The sequence below is a fragment of the Peromyscus eremicus genome, chromosome X (genome assembly GCF_949786415.1).
Source record: "Peromyscus eremicus chromosome X, PerEre_H2_v1, whole genome shotgun sequence".
Taxonomy (NCBI): domain Eukaryota; kingdom Metazoa; phylum Chordata; class Mammalia; order Rodentia; family Cricetidae; genus Peromyscus; species Peromyscus eremicus.
In genome coordinates this window covers 68741022-68765304 of record NC_081439.1, presented here as the reverse complement: position 1 = coordinate 68765304, position 24283 = coordinate 68741022, and positions in this window count along the sequence as shown.

The window sequence follows — 24283 nt, the reverse complement described above, 5'->3', positions numbered from 1 at the left end:
TTGCAAATGTAAATCTAGTAAAGGAGCAGTCTCCAACACAATCTGGATTCAGATCATGGCTGTTTTGAAAGAGGTGTCACTGGTGGCAGACTCTGAGGTATCAAAAGCTCACCACATTACCAGTTATCTCACTCTGGCTTGTAATTGTAGATCAAACTGTGAACTCTCAGCTACTGCTTGCCATCGTGATCACTGTGGATTCTAATCCTCTAATACCATGAGCCCCAAATTAAATATCTTCTTTTATAAGTTACCTTGTCATTGTGTTTTATCACTGCAATTGAAAAATAACTAATATAGACACACAGGCTGTTGAGAATGTTAAGAGATTATACAGAGAGTAGCAATAAAGCCGGGTGAGAAAGTATCTCTGTATTATGATGGAGAGTCCTTTGGGTATATGTACAAGAGTTATAAAGCTCAATCTTGTTGTAGATCAATTTTCACCTCTTTGAAGAAGCCCCAAACTGATTTCCATTGGGGTTATACCAGTTTGTCCTCCCACCAGCAATGAATAATATTCTCCTTTCTTGACATTCTTGCTAGCATGTGATGTCATTTGTTTTATTTATCTTGGCCATTGTGACTGAGGTAAGATGAAATCTTTGCATTTCCCTGATGGCTAAGTATGCTGAACATTTCTTCAAAAGTTTATCAGTCATTTTTTGTTTCATCTTTTAAGGACTCTCTGTTTAGTTCTATACCTCAATTTATAATTTTTTTTTTATTTTCTTGGTATTCATTTTCTTTGTAGTTCTTAATACATCCTAGATACTAACCCTCTATCAGATGTAAAATTGGTAATTTTCCCCCAAATCTGTACTCTTTATTCAAGCGGTGGTGGCCTTTGCTGTATAGGCATTTTTTAGCTTTATGGGTTCTCATTTTACAACTTTTGTTCTTAATAACGCCTTTGCTATTAGTGGCCTGTGAAAAAGTCCTCTCTTGTGACAATGTGATCAAGCCTATTCCCCACATTATCTTCTATCAGATTCAGGGTAGATGGTCTTATTCTGAGATCCTTGATACATTTGGAGTTGAGATTTATATAGATTGATAAATACAGATAAATTTTTATCCTCTGCATGCAGTTACCCAGTTTAACCAGCTCCATTTGTTGAAAACTCTGTCTTTTCTCTAGTGTCTATTTCTGGCTTCTTTTTCAAATATCAGCTGTCCATAGGTGTGTGAAATTATGTCCTCTTCCCTTAGTATTGCATGTTAGGGAAGTATCTATTTAAAAATATTAACATGCATTGTTTCTTTCAATCTACAGATAAGACTAGCTAAGCACTTTTCATGTCTGTTTTAAAATTGTTTCATTTCTAGCATTTTTGATTCTTTCTTATACTTCTTAATTTATTGGTCTTTAATATCCTTCCATTCTTGTTTCTTCATTTTCATGTAGAGCCAACAATAAATGTTCATAATTATTTTCACTTCCTTGGCCACCTGAAAAATCTATACTATACATGTTTTAAGGAGCATAGGTAAAACAACATTAGAAAGGGTGCTTTAGTTAAACATATTGAATTTTTACAACATTGTGACAGGCCAAGACAATGAAAAGGTACCTACACCTTGTATTCTTGATGAGGCCATTTCAGGTTTAAGCAGAATCTGATCTCCTTGATGGAGACTACCAAGGAAAATTACCTAACTCTATTCTAGGACACAAGGTCAGGATATCCTAGCTAACATATCTTAGCTTGTTTGTGTGGAACTCTCTCCAGCTAATTGTTTATCTTAGCTTCTGTTAAACTGCTTGCTTCTTTGAAGACCCCCTGCAGCTGCTGATCTAGAAGCCAGGATGTAATTTTTGCCTTCAAAAACCTTGTGTTCTTTACAATTAGATTCACACCTAGGTCCCCAACTACCTGGACGTAGTCCCAGTCAGTTGGAATAAAGACTTTTCAGGTGGCTATAAACTGTGTCTGAGTGGTCATCTCTAGTGGGCTACCCATAACATCACACAAGGAATCTGAAGCAGTTTAGTTAATGTTAGCAATAGGAATTTTTCTGTACATACTCTTGTGTGTTATTCAGGTGTATCATTGTTTTTAAAAGTTAAAGGAAATTATTTCTTTTTGGCTCATGTTTTCTAAAGTTTAAGGTCATGATTAGTTGACACCATAGACTTTTCTACTTGTGGTAAGTCAGTATTTAGTGAAAGCATGTGGCTGAGGAAATCTATCTTTGTCATAGTGGCTATGAAACAAATACAGAGAAAGAGCTAGTGTCTCTTCAGGGGTCTGCTTCCTATAATGTAACTTCTTTCTGTCACTAATCAGTATGTCTACCTCTTGGTGGATACTGAATCATATTATAAAACATAGTTGTTAAAGAGAACAAAATTCATTTGTAAGAAAGAAGGAAATCACAAGAAATTCATTCCAAATTATTGAGTTTCCCAAATCAGGGCAGCTTATTTGGGTCATGGGCGTATATTCAAGATGTTTTAAGACAGCTCTAGTAAAAGACAAAAAGAATCTGCACAAAGATTCTGATAACTTCCTCTTATAAAAATGAAGCTTTAATATTCCCCTGCGTGGAGATTTTTAGCATTGAAATTCAATACAGTTATTCTGTCAGTCAGTTACATGCTCCTTGTGTTATCTTATGGAACTTTTTTTTCTGAAAAAAAATTTTAAGGACATTTTATTTAAAATTGAAACCAAAATAAAAATAAAGCATTATACTATCTTGAAGCTCAGAGTACTAAATAGGAAACAGTCTGTATCCTGTTTTTACAGATTTCATCTGAATGGAAGATACCCTCCTTATTCTTTCTCTGACTGTTTTTCTGCCAATCCTTCCACCAAGCCCCACCTTTTAAAGTCTTTACCTTCTTCCTACAGTGCCACTAGCTTGAAACCAAGTCATTACCATATACATTTTTGGAAGACATTTAGGAAAGAATTGACAAGATCTTGTTTTCCAACTTTTATAGGCTTTGAATTTATAATTCACATGTATTTAAAATTTCATCACTTGTCATGAATCTAAGTTGTAATTATTTTTCTTATTCTATTATTGCTTACAGAAAGTAAAACGTTGTTTTTTTTTTCCTATGAGCATTTCCTCCTAGCACCAAAATAAGGACATCAACTTATTTATCTTCTATTGTCATTATTTTCTTCACTTACTTAATCTTTATTTTTGGTGAAACAATTGTATGTGAAAAATAGACTACCTTGAAATGTCAATGAAAGTATGCCATTTTTAATAATCACTTGTCAAATATAAATTGCATTAGACAATCCACTCTCTTGAAAATTATGCATATTTGATGAAACCTTGAATAGTGTGGTGGTATTTTACTTGTACTGAAATGTGATTTTAATTGTATGTTAATAAATAAAGTTGCCTGGGGGTCAGAGCTATTAGAGCCATAGCAAGTGCGTGGCAGTGGTGGCGCACGCCTTTAAGGACCTGGAGGGCGGTACATACAGGCAGTGACAAGGCAATCACGTGTTTAGGTTTACAACCAATGAGAAGGCAGAACAGCTAGACTATAAAAAGACATACACACAGGAAGTAGGCCCCTTTTTTCGGAGAGCTCTCTTGGCTGAAGCAGGATAGTTGAAGCAGGAAGGGTAAGGCTCTTAGTTCTGACCTCTTGGCTTTCTTCTCTGAATCGGCTCTGTGTTTCTTATTTAATAAGATGGTTGGTTACAGCTACAGAATAGCTATCAAATTTTGAAATTAAGCAATTCTCTTTACATAAATGAATTGATTCTCTCTGTTACATTTCTTTAAAACAGATGGAAAAATGTAAATGTCTCTATTATGCCAAGTATTGTTAAAAGCTACCATTTACCTGTAGGTTCTGTTTCCAGAACCATATATTTCTTTTTTTCTCATTTTCCTAGTAATGGCATTACCACTGTGTGACATCATACACCACACCTGTTCATATCAATACTTTTCAACATCTCTTTCCATGGTTGGCATTTTCTTTTAAACATAGAAAACCACTAAAATTTGGTGGTTGGTTTTCATATTTGTGTATTTCACTACTTTTATATAGTGGTACCAATAAAATCATTCTTTGCAGATGAACAAGTTCATGAACTATAATTTACTCTTGTGATGGTTGGTTTTAATTCTCAACTTAAAACATTGTAGACTCATATGAGAATAGAGTCTCAGTGAGGGACTGTCTAGACAAAACTGGCCTGTGGGCATTCCAGTGTGAGATTTTAAGATAATAGAGGTGGGAAGACCTGCCTACTATGGGTTGCAACACTTCCTGGGCAGAGAATTTTGAACTGTATAAGCTGGGAAGAGGAATGCAGGCATTTATTCTCTCTGTGTTCTTCACTGCAGATGTTTTGACTAGCTGTTCCAAGTTTCTGCCACCTTGACTCCCCTGTAATCATGGACTGTAATCTGGATTTGTGAGCAAAATAAACCTATTCTCTCTTAAGTTGTTTTTGTCAGAATATTTTATTACAGCAGCAAAACCGAGTGAAATTTTTTTTCATATAGATCTTTTTCAAGAGACTTATAGTTGTACATGTCACATGGGTATCCTCCTCCAATAACAAACTAATAATGTTTTACTTGGCATATAATGATGGTATTTGAACTTATTGGCAGAACAACTAGATGTTGAGGTTCTTGAATGACATTTCTCAAAAGTCTTCTTTAAATGGATAGAGTAATCTTTTCTTGTTTCAAATTTTTCATCATGTTACCTGTTAATCAAGGCATTTATAGCAACTTTTTGAGCAATGAAACAATAGCTGCCCACTAAAGTAAAAATGAAGACTGTAAAACTAGCTCAATCTTCCAATAACCAAAAAAGCTGCCACGACTAAGAGGCATCCTCACACTGGAACTGTTTTCATGAGAGAGATAAATTGCCTTATTTAATTCAGTCAATAATGATTGATAAATTTGAAAAAAATACTAAAATTTAAAGAAATATTGACAAAATCATTATCTAAGTTCAAGTCATTTCTGAATCTAAGGAATGAAAAGAAGAAAATATCTTGGTATTCTACTGTGAAGGTTACTATTAACTATGTCACAATCTGATATGTCTCAGTATTTATAAGCAAAAAAAATTGTACTTGTAATGGAAAAAAATAAAAAGGAGGAGATAAAGAGATGGCTCATTGGTTAAGAGTATTTGTTCTTACAGAGGACTTAGGTTTTATACCCAGAACCAACATGATGGCTCAGAAACATTTGTGACTCCAGTTCCAAGGGATGAAATACGTTCTTCTGACCACTTCATGCACTTGCCATGCACTTGGTATGCTTATATTCATAAAGGAAAATCATTCTCACACACAAAATTAAATTTAAAATATCTAAAAAGCAAAAAATAAACATATTTACATTTCAGTTAGCTATGTCTAAAATTGCTTCATAGCTAGAATTTCCCCAATCACTATAAACACATAAAAGTCATACAGTTTGGGCTTATTAAATTGATTCAGATACTTGGCTACGTTTTGTGAACTACAAGCAGATAAAGTGTATGACATAATTATATATAACCCTGAAAATGTGTGGAAATTTTGCATCATAATAATAAGCTTCTATTTAAGAGATAGCTTCATAATATAAAAGTAATTAATTTCTAGAAGAGATTTCATACCCATTATATGATGCCATTCTCTTAAAGACACTTAACTTGATGAAATGTGATCAATTATTCTCAATGGAAGTAATATATCAGGTGTACAACTGATATAGGGGCACCAGTGAGTGGCTGCTTTATATCAGATTGCAGCTTATAAAATCTGCCATTATTTGGTGTTGTGGAATATTACTTGAACTATGTAAAGATTGATTCTTTTTTTTTTGGTTTTTCGAGACAGGGTTTCTCTGTGTAGCTTTGTGCCTTTCCTGGAACTCACTTGGTAGCCCAGGCTGGCCTTGAACTCACAGAGATCCACCTGGCTCTGCCTCCTGAGTGCTGGATTTAAAGGCGTGCGCCACCACCGCCCGGCAAGATGTAATTCTTTTGAATATGTTGCAGAATAGTACTTTATGTAGTGGTGTATTGCATTTGTTTATGTTGCATTTGTTTAAATAGGAAAGATGTGTTACATTTGTTTATGCTGCATTTGTTTAATTATGTAAAGATGTGTTGAATTTGTTTTATCTCACCTGTAAGATACTTGATTGGTCTAATAAAAAGCTGAACAGCCAATAGCTAGCCAGGAAAGGGACAAGCAGGGATGGCCAGAAGAGAGTATAATTAGGAGGAGGAATCCAGGCTTGAGAGAGGAAGGAGAAAAGGAGGGAGAAAAAGAGGGAGATACCCAGGGTCAGTCTGGCAGGCAGCCACCAACCAGCCAGACACAGAGGAAGCAGTGAAAGTAGGTCATATAGAATGAAAGGAAAATAGAAAGCCTCAAGGCAAAATGTAGATGAAGATAAACAGGTTAAATTAAGTTATAAGAGCTAGTGGACAAGCATAAGATAAGGCCGAGCATTCATAAGTAACATTAAGTTTCCTTGTCATGATGTGGGAGTTCATTATCAGTGCAAAAAAAATTTGACCTCAATTTACCTTGTCAAAATCACTTTTATATGTGCCAACCTTTTAATTGGAAGGGAATATTTTCTCCTTCCTATTGGCCTTTTATATAAATATTGTATTAACTCATGTTGAACAAAATACAAGGAATTCTCATGTATTAACAACTTTAAATCCACTACTCAATTGGGAGGCAGATTCAGACAGATATCTGTGAGTTCAAGGTCAGCCTGATCTATACAATGAGTTCCAGGCCAGTCAAGTCACTGAGACCCTGTTTCAAAAAGAAAAAAAAAAGAGACAAAATAGCATACATGAGGAACATTTATGCCCATATATTTATGCTGCTCTCACTTTGTATAATGCCATGTTCCTATGGCCAATAAAATGCAGAGATTTATAGATGGAAAAAAGTTCTATTGTGTATATGTACCACATTTTCATATCCATTCATCTTTTCATGAACATCTAGGCTGATTCCATTTCCCAGCTATTGTGAATAGAGCCGCAAAGAAATCACATTTTTTTTTTCAGGTAAATGGATGTAATTGTAAAAATTTATACTGAGTAAAGTAACCCAGGCCCAGAAGGATAAGTACCATATGGCTTCTCTCATCTGTGGATCCTACCTTAAAAACTTCAGTTTTATGTGCTTATCTTGGTGTACCTGTAGAAGCTAGAAAACTAGAAATGGTAATTAAGGGGATATCTTAATGGATGAGGAGCTTGTGAAATGTAGCAATATGAAAGTAGAAAGGGAGAACACATATTTAAGCAGGAATGGGGGTTAAAGAACTGGGGGCCTGAAGAGTTGGAAAAGGATGGCTGATCCAAGTGAGTAATCCAGAAAAAAAAGCTACATAGAAGCCCACTACATTGTAAAGTAATTTTAAAAATAAGTTAAAAAGCATAGAAGTGCGAAGTACTGCTGTTCCATGAAGCCATTGTTATTTATAAAAATCTGAGTGCCAATTATGGGCTACATCATTATGAGTTGTCAACAAGGTCTCAGAGCCCTCATGCAAAAGTTACAGGCTATTGCTGTTCCTCTTTGTTGCCTACTAAAACTAGAGGATAACACCTTATGCTGAAGACAGTAAACATCTAGACTTCAAGATACAGAGAAAACAGGCTGAAACTGAACAAGAAGTTTCCTCCTTGCCATCCAGCTTCAAAGATGTTGGAAGGTGTTATGCAGGCTTTTACGGGAGAAACGTGAATACTATTAACTACAATACCAATCTATCAGGAAGTACAGGTGCAATAGTGTCACAAAGGTTATTAGGGTACCAAACTAACTACTTCTGCATTGGTTTGGAAGCCTACTCACAAGAGGGAATACATGCCTGGTACTGTAGATTTAGTCTAAAACCAATGTTTGGAGAGTTCATAGACCCTAGGAGAGGCCTTACTACTATTGTTTAGCTAAATTGACATGACAGCAAACTGAAGTCTAAATATTTATGTTTATATCCATTGACAAATATTATTCTTATCTCTAATCAGAAAAGGTCAGTTTTGAGGGAATGATAGTGAATACAGAGACTTGTAGCAGTTCGGGGTCTTTATAATATATGGCAGTTTTATACTCAGCCCTTAACAGGGAATTTTGACCATCCCCTCTAAGAATCGGGGAACACTGTGAAAGAAGCAAAAAGAATTAAGAGTCAGAAGATGTGGTGAGGATATGTGAAATGCTATCTACTAAGCATGAAACAACAACTGAAAATATGTTATCTTAGGAGCTATGGTTGCCTGTTTGCCTGAACTGGGTTTTCACATTATTTGACTTCTCAAGAGTAAATCATGAGTCACAGAGAGACTCATCGGGCCCTACCTACAGTTATTACCTCTAACAACAAAGAATAGGCCCACACAGACAAGAATGGATAGTTCCAAACTTGTGGACACAGAAAATTCTGTTTAAAATCTTGTTCTCAAAACAAAACAAAAAGGCATCACTGTGGAAAAGGGATCTGTAGGTAGGAGATGGCAGAGGGGAAATAACAGATGTGAAAGAGAAATAATAGGATGTGAGGTGAGAGTAAACAGAATACACTATACACATGTATAAAACTGTCAAAGAGCGAGGTTAATCAATACAAAATCTGAAAAGAAGAAAAGTTATCTTGTTAAAAAGTTTAAAGCGAACTGAGTAATCTGTCACAACCTCTGAATTTTCTTTTTTTATCCTTCTTAATAAAGTGACTGAGAAAGAAGTCCAAGGACAAACAAGATAACTTGATAATACCACAGAAGGATATGAAGAGTACTATTTATGGAGGAAGACATCTCATTTTGAATAAGACAAAATGAGATAAATTATTAAAATATTTAAAACAGGATTAGATTAATCCATTTGCCTTTATGGCTATTCATTTGTTTTGCAATTTCTGATATAAGCCCAGCTATGTTATATAATGGTATTGAGTGATGTAGTTATGTAAAAGTCAAGATCCTTTATTTGAGATGGAGAATCATAAGAAAATATACTTACTTATACACAAATGTTCTTAAACTCACCTATGGAGTTCTGGCTATATCTAGGACTTTTTCATTAAATGAAATGTTCAATGGTTTACTCTGCTTTCCTGTTTACATCTCTCCTCTTATTCCCCTCCACTGAAAACACTGCTGGAGGATGTCTTTCTGTATGCTGTGAATATATGTTTTCCCCATTGGTTAATAAATAAGCTGCTTTGGCCTATGACAAGGCAGCTTAGAGGCAGGTGGGAAATTGAAAGAGAAAGACAGGAAAGAGAAAGGCAGAGTCTAGAGAGATGCCAGCACTGCCAGTAGAAGCAAAATGTGGAAGTACCAGTAAGCCATGGCCACATGGCAAGACATGGATTAATAGAAATGAGTTAATTTAAGATATAAGATCTAGCTAGCAAGAGGCCTGCCATAGACCATGCAATTGGTAATTAATATTAAGCCTCTGAATGATTATTTTATAAGTGGCTGTCGTACCTTGGGGCCAGGCAAGACCAAAGAAACCTTCTGACTACAAAACACATTCTTAATAAATCACATATATTAAAATTTCATCTCAAATACTCCTTATAGGAAACATGATCTAAAACATGGATTATGTCAAATGAATATTTTATGGATGAAACAAAGGCAGTTTTTAGTGATTTAAATATAAATGAGATTAAGAAACAGAAGATTAATCCATGCATGTGAGAAGGGCATTGAATGTTATTAAAGTATTAAACAAACTTTGCATTTTTAGGCATTTTAAAAGAAACATTTAATATCTCACTTTGATAAACTTAGAATTCATGCTACTTTTACATGTGATATCCCAACAAAATAAAAAATAGTAAGAATGCTGACATCTTTGATCCACTTGGACTTGAGTTTTGTGCAGGGTGATATCTATGAATCTATGGGGGTAATTGGAAGTGGCAGGTGAAACTGAGGTCATTTTGTAAAGAAATAAGAAAATGCAGTCTCAAAACTTGAAAGAAAATAGAATGAATAAAAATAAATTTCTTTTTTTAAAAAAAGAAAGAAAACTAAGGCAATACTGGAAAAGAATCCTAAAGCTAAAATAAATAAATAAATAAATAAATAAATAAATAAATAAATAAATAAATAAATAAATAAACAAACAGTGAAACAAGATGCTATATGTAGTCAAATTGCTAATGGTCTTTTGAAATAAAAAACCTGGAACCACATATCAGAGTTAAAACCTGAGAGACCAGAGGAATAGGAAAAGCCACAAGCCAACCTCAACTTATAGACCATCAGCTTTCAAAAGAGACCTACTTCCTGTATACCCACACCTATATGCCTTGCTATTCTACTATCTCATTTGATCTCTCTGTCCAGCTACATCACTTCCTCTTTCTGCCCAGCTCTGTCACTTCCTGTCTGTCTGTACAGGCCTCCAAACCTTTATGGTTAACTAATGTTGGAATTTAAGGCATGTGCCACCATACCTGGCTCTGTTCCCAGTGTGGCCTTGTACTCACAGAGAACCAAACAGATCCCAGCCTCCCGAATTATAGGATAAAAGGCATGTGCTACCCTTGCCTGACTTCTATGTTTAGTATATTGGTTGGCTTTTTCCTCTGATTCTCAGATAAACTTTATTGGGTTGCACAAATAAAATATCACCATAGCTATATTTTACTTGGGAGAGCTCGAGATATGGCTCAACAGTTAAGATCACTGCTACTCTTATAGTAGACTGGGGTTTAGTTTGAAGCACCCTCATGACAGCTCACAAACAACTATAACTCCAATTCCAGTGATTCCAGCTCCCATTTCTGATATCTGAAGATATCTGCAGGTAAAACATTCATATGCATAAAATACAGTAAGTGTAACTAAAACATTAAGTGGACACTAATCTTTTTTTTAAATTACATGACTAAAATTCCTATGTGTTTCCTTAGAAATAAACAATTTTAAAATTACCAAACTCCAAATTCAGCTACAAACTGTTCCAAAAGATATATTTATTACACAAGAAATAAAAAATGTGAATATACATCTGGAAATTACATTCAAAGTAAATACTAATGAAACATACTACCATGTTAACTTTAAAAACAAAATAAAAATTTAAATCAAATGAATTACAAATAATAAAGGATAACCAGTAAGAACCAATAAAATAGAATGAATAAATAAATAAATAGGTAGCTGAATAAAACCCAATTTCTAAAGACTTCATAAAATGACCTCAAAGGCTGGAGAGATGGCTCAGAGGTTAAGAGCACTGGCTGCTCTTCCAGAGGTCCTGAGTTCAATGCCCAGCAACCATATGGTGGCTCACAACTACACATAATAAGATCTGGCACCATCTTCTGGCCCACAGGTACACATGCAGGCAGAACACTGTATACATAATAAATAAATCTTAAAAAAAAACTGCCTCAAAAGCTATACAGGAAACAATAAAGAACTATAAAAGTAAATTTATAAATAAAAATCTTATTCTTTTAACATATTCACAAAAATTGATCAACCATAGAGTAACTGAACAAACAGAAATCATGATCAGCAAATCTTGATTAATTTACATTAAAAGAAACTGAATATGTCTCAAAAAGCACACACTCGAAGAAGGCATAAGTCAGCTCTAAAAGCTATGTATGCTTTGGGGCATAAAAGAAGTCTAAACAAATATTAAGGACACAAGGCAGGATACAAAATTACAGGAAATCCTTGGGCCTTGGCAAGAGAGAGGAGATTCTTACTCAGACATTTGGCTAAGACTTTTGCCAGCAGAAAACCAAGAATTCCAGCACAATTAACTACCTAGCCCTTTTTCCTTCCTAGGTATAATCTTCCGTTTTTCTAGGAATCTCACCAGAATCTCCATTTGCAAAGAAAAGACATGTTAAAAGCCCTTTGTGAAACTTTAGTGGAATCTAATTTTACCTTGTCTGATTGTAATTCTATTAAATCCATTTTAGATGCTATGCTTTTATCTCTTATTAAAAGAACATTTCCATTTTCTTCTCATCCTGAATGATACAATTTTTATCAATTTTTTTATTAATTTTAATAATAATTCTTCTTCCTGCAGCAGACAGGAACAAATACAGAGATCTACAGCTAGACATTACATAGAGAGTGAGAGAGACCTTAGAATATTCAACCCTAAATAGGATGTTTTCATCAAATCCCTCCCCTCAGGACTCAGAGATCTCTAAAGAAGAGGAGATGAAAAGAGTGTAAGACTAGAGGGGCTATAAGACATCAAGAAAACAATGTTCTCTATATCAACATGTGAACTCACAGAGACAAAAGCAGAATGTAAAGGGTCTACATGGTCTGTACCAAGTCCTTTGCATATATATTACGATTTCCAGGATAGTTTTTTATGAGATTCCTGAGTGTGCAAACAAGTGGGTTTCTGGTTCTTGTTCCTTCACTTGGGATCTTTTCCTTCTGATGGGGTAGTTTTTGTTTGCCTTATATATTTCAGTTTGCTTTATTTTATTATTGTACCTTAGAAGTTTGTTCTTTTCTAATGATAGACAGAAATGAAGTGGATCTTGATGTGAGTGGAGGAGGGGAAGACCTTGGAGAAGTAGAGAGATGTGAAACTATAATTAGAATATTATATGACAAAAGAATCTATTTTCAATAAAGTGAAAAGAAACAGAATGTGGTCAGTGTAATACAGTTTGATCACATTATTTGTCCTTCACCACCTACCTTCAGACTCAACATCATGTTCTCTCTCTCTCTCTCTCTCTCTCTCTCTCTCTCTCTCTCTCTCTCTCTCTTAAAAATATCCATCAAGTTCAGTTTGTGTTTGGAGATTACCCTAGGTATGAGGCTTGCCCTAGAGTATGGCCAGTATACCAGGTGTCCCATCACTAAAGGAAACAACCTTCCTTTCTCCCAAATGCAAGCAAATGCCAATAGCTTCTCAGGTCAGAATGGAGATTCATGCCTACCTCTTTTCACCTGTGTTGGGATTTTATGTGGCTTGAGCTTGTACAGGTCATGAGTATACTACCACAACTGCTGGTACTGCATATGTGCCTCTTTCCATATTTTAAAATTTTCAAATTTTGAGGATTTATACATAGATGAGTATTATATTTACATTATTTCTGAGCCTCCCTCTTTCCTCCAATTCTTCCCATGACTTCTTTCTCACAAATTCATATATGTAAATAAAACAATGACTTACTAAGACTATTTAGTGCTGCTCATATGTACATGTTTACAACTGGCCATTTGAGATCATATAACCTATAGGGGAACTCTTCTCTCAAGAAAAATTGATTAATCTTCTCTCATGAGCCATTGATTCCCTATAACTTTTCATTTAGGGATTAGAACCTATGACATTTTTGCCATTCACATTGGCAGGTCAATTGGTATTTTCATTATGCAGTTCTTTTTTAGGAAACCACACCATTGATATTTCATTGTTATGGCTTCCCTATCATACTAAAAGATGTTATCTTACAGTATGGGATCTGGTCTTCAGCTTTTACAATATTTCTTCTCCCTTTTTCGCAAAGTTCCATGAGCCATATTTATATGGATTGTGTTGTAGATATACTGCGGTGGCTAAGGAAATCTCCATTTTGTGCTAGGCACCCAATCTAAATTCCTAAAAGATAAGTGTAGTCATAAGTTTTTCTCTGGTCCTGCCTATCCATGTAGTCCATAGCTGCTTATAAAATAAACACTCAAAAGTTTATATTAATTATAACTGCTTGACCATTATCTCAGGATTATTACTGACTAGCTCTTACACTTAAATTAACCCATAATTCTTATCTATGTTTAGCCACATGGGCTGGTACCTTTTCTCAGTTCTGCTTTGTCATCTTGCTTCCTTGGTGTCTGACTGGTGACTCCTGACTCTGCCCTTCCTCTTCCCAGAATTCTTAGTTTGTTCTTCCCACCTATATTTCTTGCCTGGCTACTGGCAAATCAGCATTTTATTAAACCAATGTACAAGAGCATTATCCCACAACAGATAAGGTCCCACAACACTGATCCTTGCCCCCTCCACTGAACTGTAAAACTGTTATGAAATCATTCATTGCTTGCTCTGGTTTCTGTAAACTCTACTTATTAGTGTATACAGGGGAAGTAAGATACTTCCTTGCTTACCTAGGAGTGAGGTGATTCCTCACTTTGCTGTAATTTCACAGAAATTAAGTAACTGTGACCTGCATTTAAAAGTCCACTTCTCCTTGTATCTGGGACTTAGTTCCAAATCTAACCACGGGAACTAAGAACAATTGCAGCTTAAAATACAAAAATAAAATTTTGACTAAGTATAATTTAAATTTATTCTTTGATCATCCCTAGTGTATTCCAACTCAATCATAGTACCAATTGGAGAAGGGTACTCCACAGTCCTATATTCTCGGTATTTTGACTAGTTGTGGATCTCTGAAAGAGCCTTTGTCTGTTTCTGTATCAGATTGGATTGTGGGGTATTTTCTTAAAATAATATTTGACATGAGAGGGCTCATCCCACTGTGTGCAATGTAATCCCTGGGCATGTTTTCCTGGGTTGTATAAAGAAAATGAGCAATCCATGAAAACAAACCAGTAGAAAGAATTCATCCATGGTCCTGCTTTAGTTCCTGCCTAAAGCTTCCTACCTTGGCTTCCCTGGACGACACACAATAATGTATAAGATAAAATAATCCCTTTCTTCCTCTAAGCTGCTTTTGGCCAATATTTTATCACTAAAGCAGAAAGCAAACTGGGACAATGGAGAAGGGATTTCTTAGTAACCATTTAAGATGTAATTTAAATGCCACCAAAACTTTACCTGTGTGTATAAGCATAAATATTTAGACTATAGTTATAAATTAGATTTATTTAGGAAAATGGCAGTAGTAAGTTCTCCTCTAAAATCAATGACTTCTCCAGCCACAGTTTGTTAGCTATGTTTACAGTATCAGTCATGAACTCCCTCTTACTGAACAAGCCTTAAGTACAAGTAGGTGGATGTTGGGTATCTCTAAAAGTGACACTATTGAAGCATTGGGAATGTCTTTCTGGACTGGTTATTGTTGTGGTTCATAGACTTTATGGACAGGAAATTGAGTGAGGACATGCCAGCCAGCTATCCAGGGAGCAGCATGTAATGGCATATAGGTAAAGCCAGGGAACACATGGCATCATATAGATTAGCAGAAATGGGCTGAGTTTAAGTGTAAGGGCTAGTAAATAGTAAGCATGAGCTAATGGCTGAGCAGTTTCAACTAATATAAGCCTCTGTGTGATTACTTAGGTCTGAGTGACTGCAGACCAGGCAGGGCACAGGAAAACTCTCAGCTATAAATGGTGCCCAGACATGGTGGCAAGAGTTTCCACTTAAAATCTGAGAGAGCTTAAGAAGAGATTATAAATGTAGCTAAGAGCACCTTCCTTGTTCCTGTTGCTGATGGTGGGCCTAGGTACAATGATGTGTCGCCTAGCTGTGGAGGGTTTGTGGCATGTGTGCTGGAGCTAAGGCATGGTGGATTACCATTGAGTTACACAGAGGTTTCTGCAAGCCATGCAACATGGTGCATGGTGGATATAGCTTTTGCCACTAAAAAGAGAGAGAGAGAGAGAGAGAGAGAGAGAGAGAGAGAGAGAGAGAGAGAGAGAGGTTTCTGGGCTACGTGCTGCTGGATAGAAGCATAGACCCACTGCCTCCCAGAGTAAGCAGACAACATGGCTCCCAGAGCTGGTAGTGAATTATCTCCACCATACTGAAAAGCTGAGATGGGCAGAGTCATCAGTCAAGGCTGTTACTTCAGTACTAACCATTGTGGTTTAAAGAAATAGATTCACAATAAGCCAAAACTGTACAATGGAAAAAAGAAAGCATCTTCAACAAATAGTACTGGCACAACTGGATATCAATGTGTAGAAAACTGCAAATAGATCCACATCTGTCACCGTGCACAAAACTTAAGTCCAAGTGGATCAAAGACCTCAACATAAATCCAATTACTCTGAACCAAATTCCCAAAATATTGTTCATAAATGTTTACTTTTATTTAAAGGGGGTTGATTATAAAGTCAATCTCTTTCTAAAGAAGAAAAGGGGATAGTGTAGCTATGATACAATGAAAGGGTAGATAATTGAATCTACTTTTAAAGAGCAACAACTTGTTTGAAATATTTTACATTGTTATGGATTTTAGTTTATTGATATAAGTTTAAACTTAATTTTTTAATACTATTTATATGTTTCTACTCTTGTTTAAGGTGTTATGTTTGTGTAACTCAATGGATAATTAAAAAATACAGATTAATAATTAGTTTTCTATGACAGTCAAATTTATACTCATTTTAAGTTTTCTAGGTATACATAGATATAATTCAATTAGTTAGGTAATCTTCAAACACTTCAAAGACCTACAGAATATGGCATTTAAAATGTTTTAAAACAGACTTTCCTGGATAGTGAGACATGTCTGCTCCTCGCAGCACCAATTCACTTCAAAGAGAAATGTGGGCATCAAAGACACTCCATATGGAGTTTATCTTCTTGGCAAAAATAGTCATTTGGGCAAGAAACTGTTTTTTCTGGACTGCTTGACAAAATGTCATATAAACTGGATATGTAGGACCCATAGGAAGGTAACCACTAAACTTGGCAAGGCAAGATGGTCCTTCAGCTTCCTGTTTCACAGAAGAAACTGCCAGACATTCTACAGGACACAGAGAGAAGGTACTGAGACACTGTAGGCCTGTAAGCTGAAAAATGGATGCCTCAACATTGCAGAAGAACTTTGGGTGACTATCCAGGCAGCCAGCTGTCTCTGTCATTCTAGATTTTTGGAAGTTGCTTACAATGCTCTCCCTGTTTACCTAGGTAAAATTATAACCTTCTGAGGTCTTTGATGTAGTTTAAGACTAGATAGTTATAATTTTCCTTGGTTATGATAAAAGATAAATTAGATATGAAACTTTAGACTCACAAATATAGGATAGATTGAATATTTTCTTTAATTTTACAAAATACAAATAGACTAGATATTGTAACTGTAATTCTTGCTTGATAACTGATCTATTATATGTAATTTTACTATGTTGACATTAAAACCTTCGTTTTTAAATAGAAAGAAAAGGAGAAACAAGGGTGAGGTTGCTCTGTATGCTATAAATGTGTTGCTCTGTTTGTTTGATAAATAAAATGTTGATTGTCCAGTAGCCAGGAAGGAAGAATAGGCAGGAAAAGCAGAAAAGGAGAATTTTAGGAAGATGAAGGCTGAGTGAGGACACATCAGCCTGCCATCCAGGGAGCAGCATGTAATGGCACACAGGTAGATCCATGGAACACATGGCAACATATAGATTAACCGAAATAGGCTGAGTTTAAGTGTAAAGGCAAGTCAGTAGTAAGCCTGAGCTAATGGCTGAGAGGTTTTAATTAATATAAGCCTCTGTGTGTTTACTTGGTTCTGAGCAGCTGCGGACCAGGAGGGAAAAAGGAAAACTTTTGACTACATCTGAGAGTCTCTTGGAAGCCCCTGATCAAATAAATCAAAGGGAGGTTCCCCGTACCAGACACTGTAATTTTTATTAATCTATGGCTATTGAAGGAAGTATTATTACCCCATGTGACACATATATGTACACATGAAGCTTTTCTTTCTATTTGCCTACCTTCTGTGACTATGTCAGTTTATATACTCAAATGGAGTAAATTGAGTAAATATACTCAATTTGGAGTTATGATCCAAGAATAAGAGACAAAATACATCCATTTATATATATATATAATTAAACAATTGAACAAGCCAAAATTATAGTAAAAGGTTGTGTGTGTGTGTGTGTGTGTGTGTGTATGCATGCCTGTGTGAGTACCATTTAAGTATATACATACACCCACATATAATTTTTAAGTAAAGAAAATGCTGCTTTAATATGGATTTTTCAAATATACTTAGTGTTATTTATCTCTCCTTCTTCCCTCTCTTTCCCCAGGTAAAGGCCTAGCCTTGCCCGTTTTCCCTTTTCTTTATTATATCCCTCCATTGATTTCATTCTCCCTCCCCTCCCCAATCTCCCTGTAGTTAGTGAGGTACATAGAAAGACAAATGCTGTATGTTGTCTATTACACTTGGACCATAACTCCAAATCTTACATTTGAGAAGATAACCCAAAATAATCATAGAAAGTAAATAAATAGAAAAGTGTCTTAGTAACTTTTTGATATGTAAGTTAAGAGCCATGAAAAGGGTATCTATAATCCTTATCCAATTAATTGTGATTTTCCCTTGAGTAGCACATAAGTATACTTGAATATGTCTTATTGTCTGTGATTCTTCCTTGAGGAGCTGGCATCCATATCTGAGCATGTCTAATTTACTGTGAATATTCCTTAATTAGACCAGCACTACACTTGAATATGTCTAACTCTCTGTGACTCTTCCTTCAGGATGCACCACCCCACTTTAATATTCCTCATTTTTGTGACTCTTCCTTTAGAAGGTCATACCTATACTTGTATCTGTCTTACTTTCATGACACTTTCTTGAGATGCCCACATCTATGCTTATGGACATCTCTTTATTAGTGCTTCAACTTCTTTCTAACATGCTTACTTATGCCTACATTAAAATTATCTTCAATAAAATCTTCTCTAACTGCTCTATTATGTCAACCAGGACTGAAATTCTCCTCAGTGTTGAAAGCATGAATCCTGCTTTGGCCTAAATTAGATTCCCTAAAAATCTAGAGGCACTAATTAGGCTAGTGAAAATAGTGAAGTGGAGCTATATCCCTGTACTGTCACTACTGACAGATCCATTATCTAACCACAATATGGTTAACCTAAAATCTAATTAGGATAATCACTAGAAATTAAGAAATATATTTCTAAATAAAAACGAGTTAAGAAACACATCAAAATGAAAATTAGTAAATATTTCCAAATGAAAATACTACCTACAAAAACTTGTAAAATATAGTCCTGAGATGTGCAACACTATTTCACTTAATTATGTGCGTTGGTTTGTATTTTGTCAACTTAACATAAGTTAGAATCATCTAAGAAAAAGGACCCTCAGATGAAAAAGTACCCCCTCATCAGACTGGCCTGTAAGCATGGCTGTGGAGCATTTTCTGGATCCATGATTGATATAGGAGGCCCCAGCTCACAGAAGGTTTGTGCTACACTGGAGAAGATGGTCCTGAGTTATACAAGAAAGCAAGTTAAGGTAGACAGATTGTCAATATTCTTAGAAAGAACCATATTGATTCGCAAAGTGGTTGTATAGGTTTGCACTCCCATCAGCGATGGAGGAGTGTTCCCCTTGCTTGACATCCTCTCCAGCATAAGCTACCATTTGCATTTTTGATCTTAGCCATTCTGGCAGGTGTAAGATGGAATCTCAGAGTTGTTTTGATTTGCATTTCACTGATGGCTAATGATGTTTAACCTTTCTTTAAGTGTTTCTCAGTCATTTCAGATACTTCTGTTGAGATCTCTCTGTTTAAATCTGTACCCCATTTTTTAATTGGATTGGTTTTTTTTATGTCTGATTTCTTGAGTTCCTTATATATTTTGGAAATCAGGTCTTTGTTGGATGTGGGTTGGTGAAGATATTTTCCCATTCTGTAGGCTGCCGTTTTGTCCTGTAGACAGTGTCTTTTGTCACACAAAGGCTATTCAGTTTCATGAGGTCCCATTTATTAATTGTCAATCTTAGTATCTGTGCTACTGGTGTTCTGTTCAGGAAGTTGTGTCCTGTGCTTATGTGCTCAAGGCTATTTCTAATGTTCTCTTTTATCAAGTTGCAAATATACCCAAAGGATGCTCCATCCTTTCACAAGGACACTTGCTCAACTATATTCATAGCAGCTTTGTTTGTAATAGTCAGAACCTGAAAACAACCTAGATATCCCTCAACAGACGAATGGATAATGCAAATGTGGTACATTTACACAATGGTTTATTACTCAGCTGTTAAAAACAATGACATCATGAAATTCGAAGGCAAATGGATGGAAGTAGACAAAAAAAAAATTGATTCTCAGTGAGGTAATCCAGACCAAGAAAGACAAACATAATTGAAGCCTACCTCAATTGTCATCAGAGATACTTCATCCAGTAACTGATGGACACAGATGCAGAGACTCACAGCCAAATATTAGGCTGAGCTTGGGGGAACCTGCTTGAGAAGATGGAGGATGGATTTCATGGAAATTGTAAGAAAACCCACAGAATCAACTACCCTGGGCTGATAGGAGCTCAAAGAGTCTGAACCAACAACTCAGGAGCCAACAAAGGACAAATCTAGGCCCTGTACATACATGTGACAGTTGTGTAGCTTGGTTTGCCTTGTAAAAGTTCCTAACCCAACTTCTTGAGGTGATGGACTGCTTGCTACCAAGAAATGTGAAATGGAATAAACCCATTTCTCCCCTAGCCATTTTAACCATGGTGTTAATCAAATCAGTAGGAACTCCAACTATACACTGGGCAAGCAAGCAGGAACAACCAACAAGTATCATGCCTCAGTGGTTTTGCTTCAGTTTTTACCCCTCACAATTTCATTCTCCTATTCTACTTACCAATGCCTTAAGTTCCTTCCTTGGCTTCTCTCATTAGACTGTGACTTGGGATATGGACGGCAAATAAACATTTTTCTACCTAAATTGCTTTTGGTCAGTGTTTCATAACAGCAATAGAAAGCAGATGAAGACAGAGCAGAACATCATATAGTAAGTAGTCCCATACAATAATAAAGGAAATGAAAAATAATTATTTCCTAAGGCTATTACAAGCTATGGTGATTTAAATGACAATTGCCTCGTGGGCTCTTGTATTTGAATGCCCGGTTCCCACTTGGTGGAGTTCTTAGGAAGGATTAGGAGATCTAGCCTTGCCGGAGGAGATTTGTAGCCACTGGGGTTGGGCTGTGAGGTTTCAGAAACCCACACCAGGCTTTCTCTGTTTGCTGCTTGTGGATAAAGACTGTTAACTGTCCGCTAAACAAACCTGCCTGCTGCCCTGCTTCCTGCCATGATTGTCATTAACTAACACTCTAAAACTGCAAGCCAGCTCTCAATAAAATACTTTATTTTATAAGTTTCCTTGGACATTGTTTCTCTTCACAGCATCAGAATAGTAACTAAGACAGAAGCCATTGTATTTTGTAGGAGAAGGCATTATTCCAATGTTTGTGGTGATGCTGATTATATATATATAATATATATATAATAATATATATATATATATATACATATATCATACAAAAGTATTTAACAAACAAATATGCTGTGGGATGTATGGCAAATGTGTTGCTGATTAATCAATAAAACACTGATTGGCCATTGGCTAGGCAGGAAGTATAGGCGGGGCAAGGAGGAGAATAAAGCTGGGAAGTAGAAGGCTGAGTCAGAGAGACACTGCCAGCCGCCACCATGACAAACAGCATGTGAAGATGCCAGTAAGCCACGAGCCATGTGGCAAGGGATAGATTTATGGAAATGAATTAATTTAAACTGTAAGAACAGTTAGCAAGAAGCCTGCCACGGCCATACAGTTTGTAACCAATATAAGTCTCTGTGTTTACTTGGTCAGGTCTGAGTGGCTGTGGGACTGGCAGGTGAAAGAGATTTTTCCTGACTGTGGGCCAGGCAGAAAAACTCTAGCTACAAATGGCGTCCAACATGGTGGCAAGAGTTTCCAACTAAAAACTGAAAAAAGATTCTAAAACGGAGCTAAAAACAGTTCCTAATTGTCTCTCTCAAATGAGCGGCAGCTGCCAGTTTGAGCTACTGGTGGGTTCCTAGCATGTGTGCTCGACCTGCAGTATGGTGGGAATGAGGCCTCTGCAAGTGGCACATTAAGCTGCATGGTGGATTTAGACTTTGCTAATACAAAAAAAAAAAAAAGAGGTTTCTGGGCTACATGCTGCTTGGATAAAAGCATAGACCCAGAATAGCTCCCAGAGCTGGTGGTAAACGTAGCCATGTTGGGAAGCTGAGGTGGGCAGAGCCAGCAGCTACAGCTGCTGCAGTTTAAAGCAATAGATTCACAATAAGACAGATTCAGATGTAATAGTTTACAATGTGTGTAAAAATGTACGTAGGCTTGGAAGAGAGAGAAAAAGGAATATATACAGTTGTATAAAGAAATACATAGTTTTTAAAAATAAAGTCTTTAAAGAGACAGTAAAGGTAATATAAAAAATAAGCCACGTAAAGATGAATATTACACAGAGAATCTGGATTGTGTTGTCTTTGGGATTTTTAACTGCAGAAAAACATTTGATTGTAAAAGCTGTTGAGTTATGCCAAAATGTATATTTTAAAGATATCTTGATTTCAAAATTTGAATATAAGGATATGTTACTTTGGAAAGGAGACTCTGCTTTTGTTCCCACAGAAAGCCAGAGGCTATGGATTTGTTCAAGATTAAGATACATCAGGTTTGACCAGCCAAGACCCCCTGAAAGGTCTCCGATGACACCATGGCCCAGATGATCCAACATCCAGAACGATTTGAGGGCAACTGGCTCAGATGATACAGCCTCATGGACTATTCCATAATTCTAAAATTTTCTTTGTTTCCCCATAGGATACAGCGCCCCCCTCCAGCAGGAAGTAGTAAGAGAAGCTACGCCCAAATTCCCAAATTATATGTAATTTTACTTTGTTAAGGTTAAAACCTTCCTTTTTGAAAAAAAAAAGGGGGGGGAAGTGCTGTGGGATGTATGGCAAATGTGTTGCTGATTAATCAATAAAACACTGATTGGCCGTTGGCTAGGCAGGAAGTATAGGTGGGGCAAGGAGGAGAATAAAGCTGGGAAGTGGAAGGGTGAGTCAGAGAGACACTGCCAGCCGCCACCATGACAAACAGCATGTGAAGATGCCAGTAAGCCACGAGCCATGTGGCAAGGGATAGATTTATGGAAATGAATTAATTTAAACTGTAAGAACAGTTAGCAAGAAGCCTGCCACGGCCATACAGTTTGTAACCAATATAAGTCTCTGTGTTTACTTGGTCGGGTCTGAGCGGCTGTGGGACTGGCAGGTGAGAGAGATTTGTCCTGACTGTGGGCCAGGCAGAAAAACTCCAGCTACACAAATATATTGACAAGTAGTTATATTACTGAGTTACATACTTATATGATATTTTAACCATTACAAATCTCTTTCTACTCATAGAGTACCGGTTTACTATAAAATATCATGCTCTACTGTGATGGGTGGCAGTTGCTTCATATATTTTATTTTATCATATTTCTTGATTTAATCAAGAATTTAACATAAAGTAATTGACCTATAACATCTGTATTTTTTAAAAAAAATTGTTTGAGAATTTCATTTACATACTTGTTCACTCTCTGTTTCTCCATTTCTTCCTTATCTCCCTGCTGCTATTTCCTCACAATTTCATTCTCCTATTTTTTTTTTGACCTTCAGATTCTACTTACTAATGCCAAGATGTGTAAACTTGTAGAGTCATGTACTGGATCATGGTTAGCCTCACATGGTTAGACTGCATCGCTAAAAAAAAAAAAAAAAACTTCTTCTCCCAGAAAGCATCAATTATCAATTATCAATAGGCTACCAGTCAATAGGCTACCAGTCAAGCATGGGACTTCCTAACATCCTTCATATTCTATGGTTCTATTTGGTCTGGATTGATCTTGTACAGGCATTGTGTATGTAGTCTCACATGCACTAAGTGCATATGGCTATTGCTCCTAAGATGTCCAGAAGACAGTTTCACTGTTTTTATCTGCCTCTGGCTCTTAGAACCTTTCTGCCTCCTTTTTCACAATGATCTCTAAGCCTTGGGAGGAGGCACTGTAATATAGATTTCCCACTTAGGGCTGAGCAAGCTTCAATCTCTTATCCTCCACAGGTTGACCAGCTTTGTATTTCTGTGTTAAATGGCATTTGCTGCAAGAAGCTCCCCTGATGAAAGCTGAGATCTATATAAGGTGTGCTGCATCAGGTAGTGTCAGTTATCAGAGACTGGGTCTGCAGGTAGGCTTCCTATCTAGACTTGTACACGTATACTATATGATGTTGATCAATTATAAAACTGTGGAATTATTGCTTGATGTTAAGGGGTCCATTATGGTTTAGATCTAAAAAGTTAATTTTATAAAGCTTTGATCTTTAAATTAACAATGTTAACAGGTGAGACATTACAAAAGTGCATGGGTAATGACTGTTGTAATATCAATAATATATTAATCCATTAATTAGATCTTAACTTAATGGACTATTGGTAATTTGTAGAAACTTTAGGCAGTATTTCCTAGTTCGAAAACCTAAGTAATTGAGACACATCCTTAAATAATTTTTGTA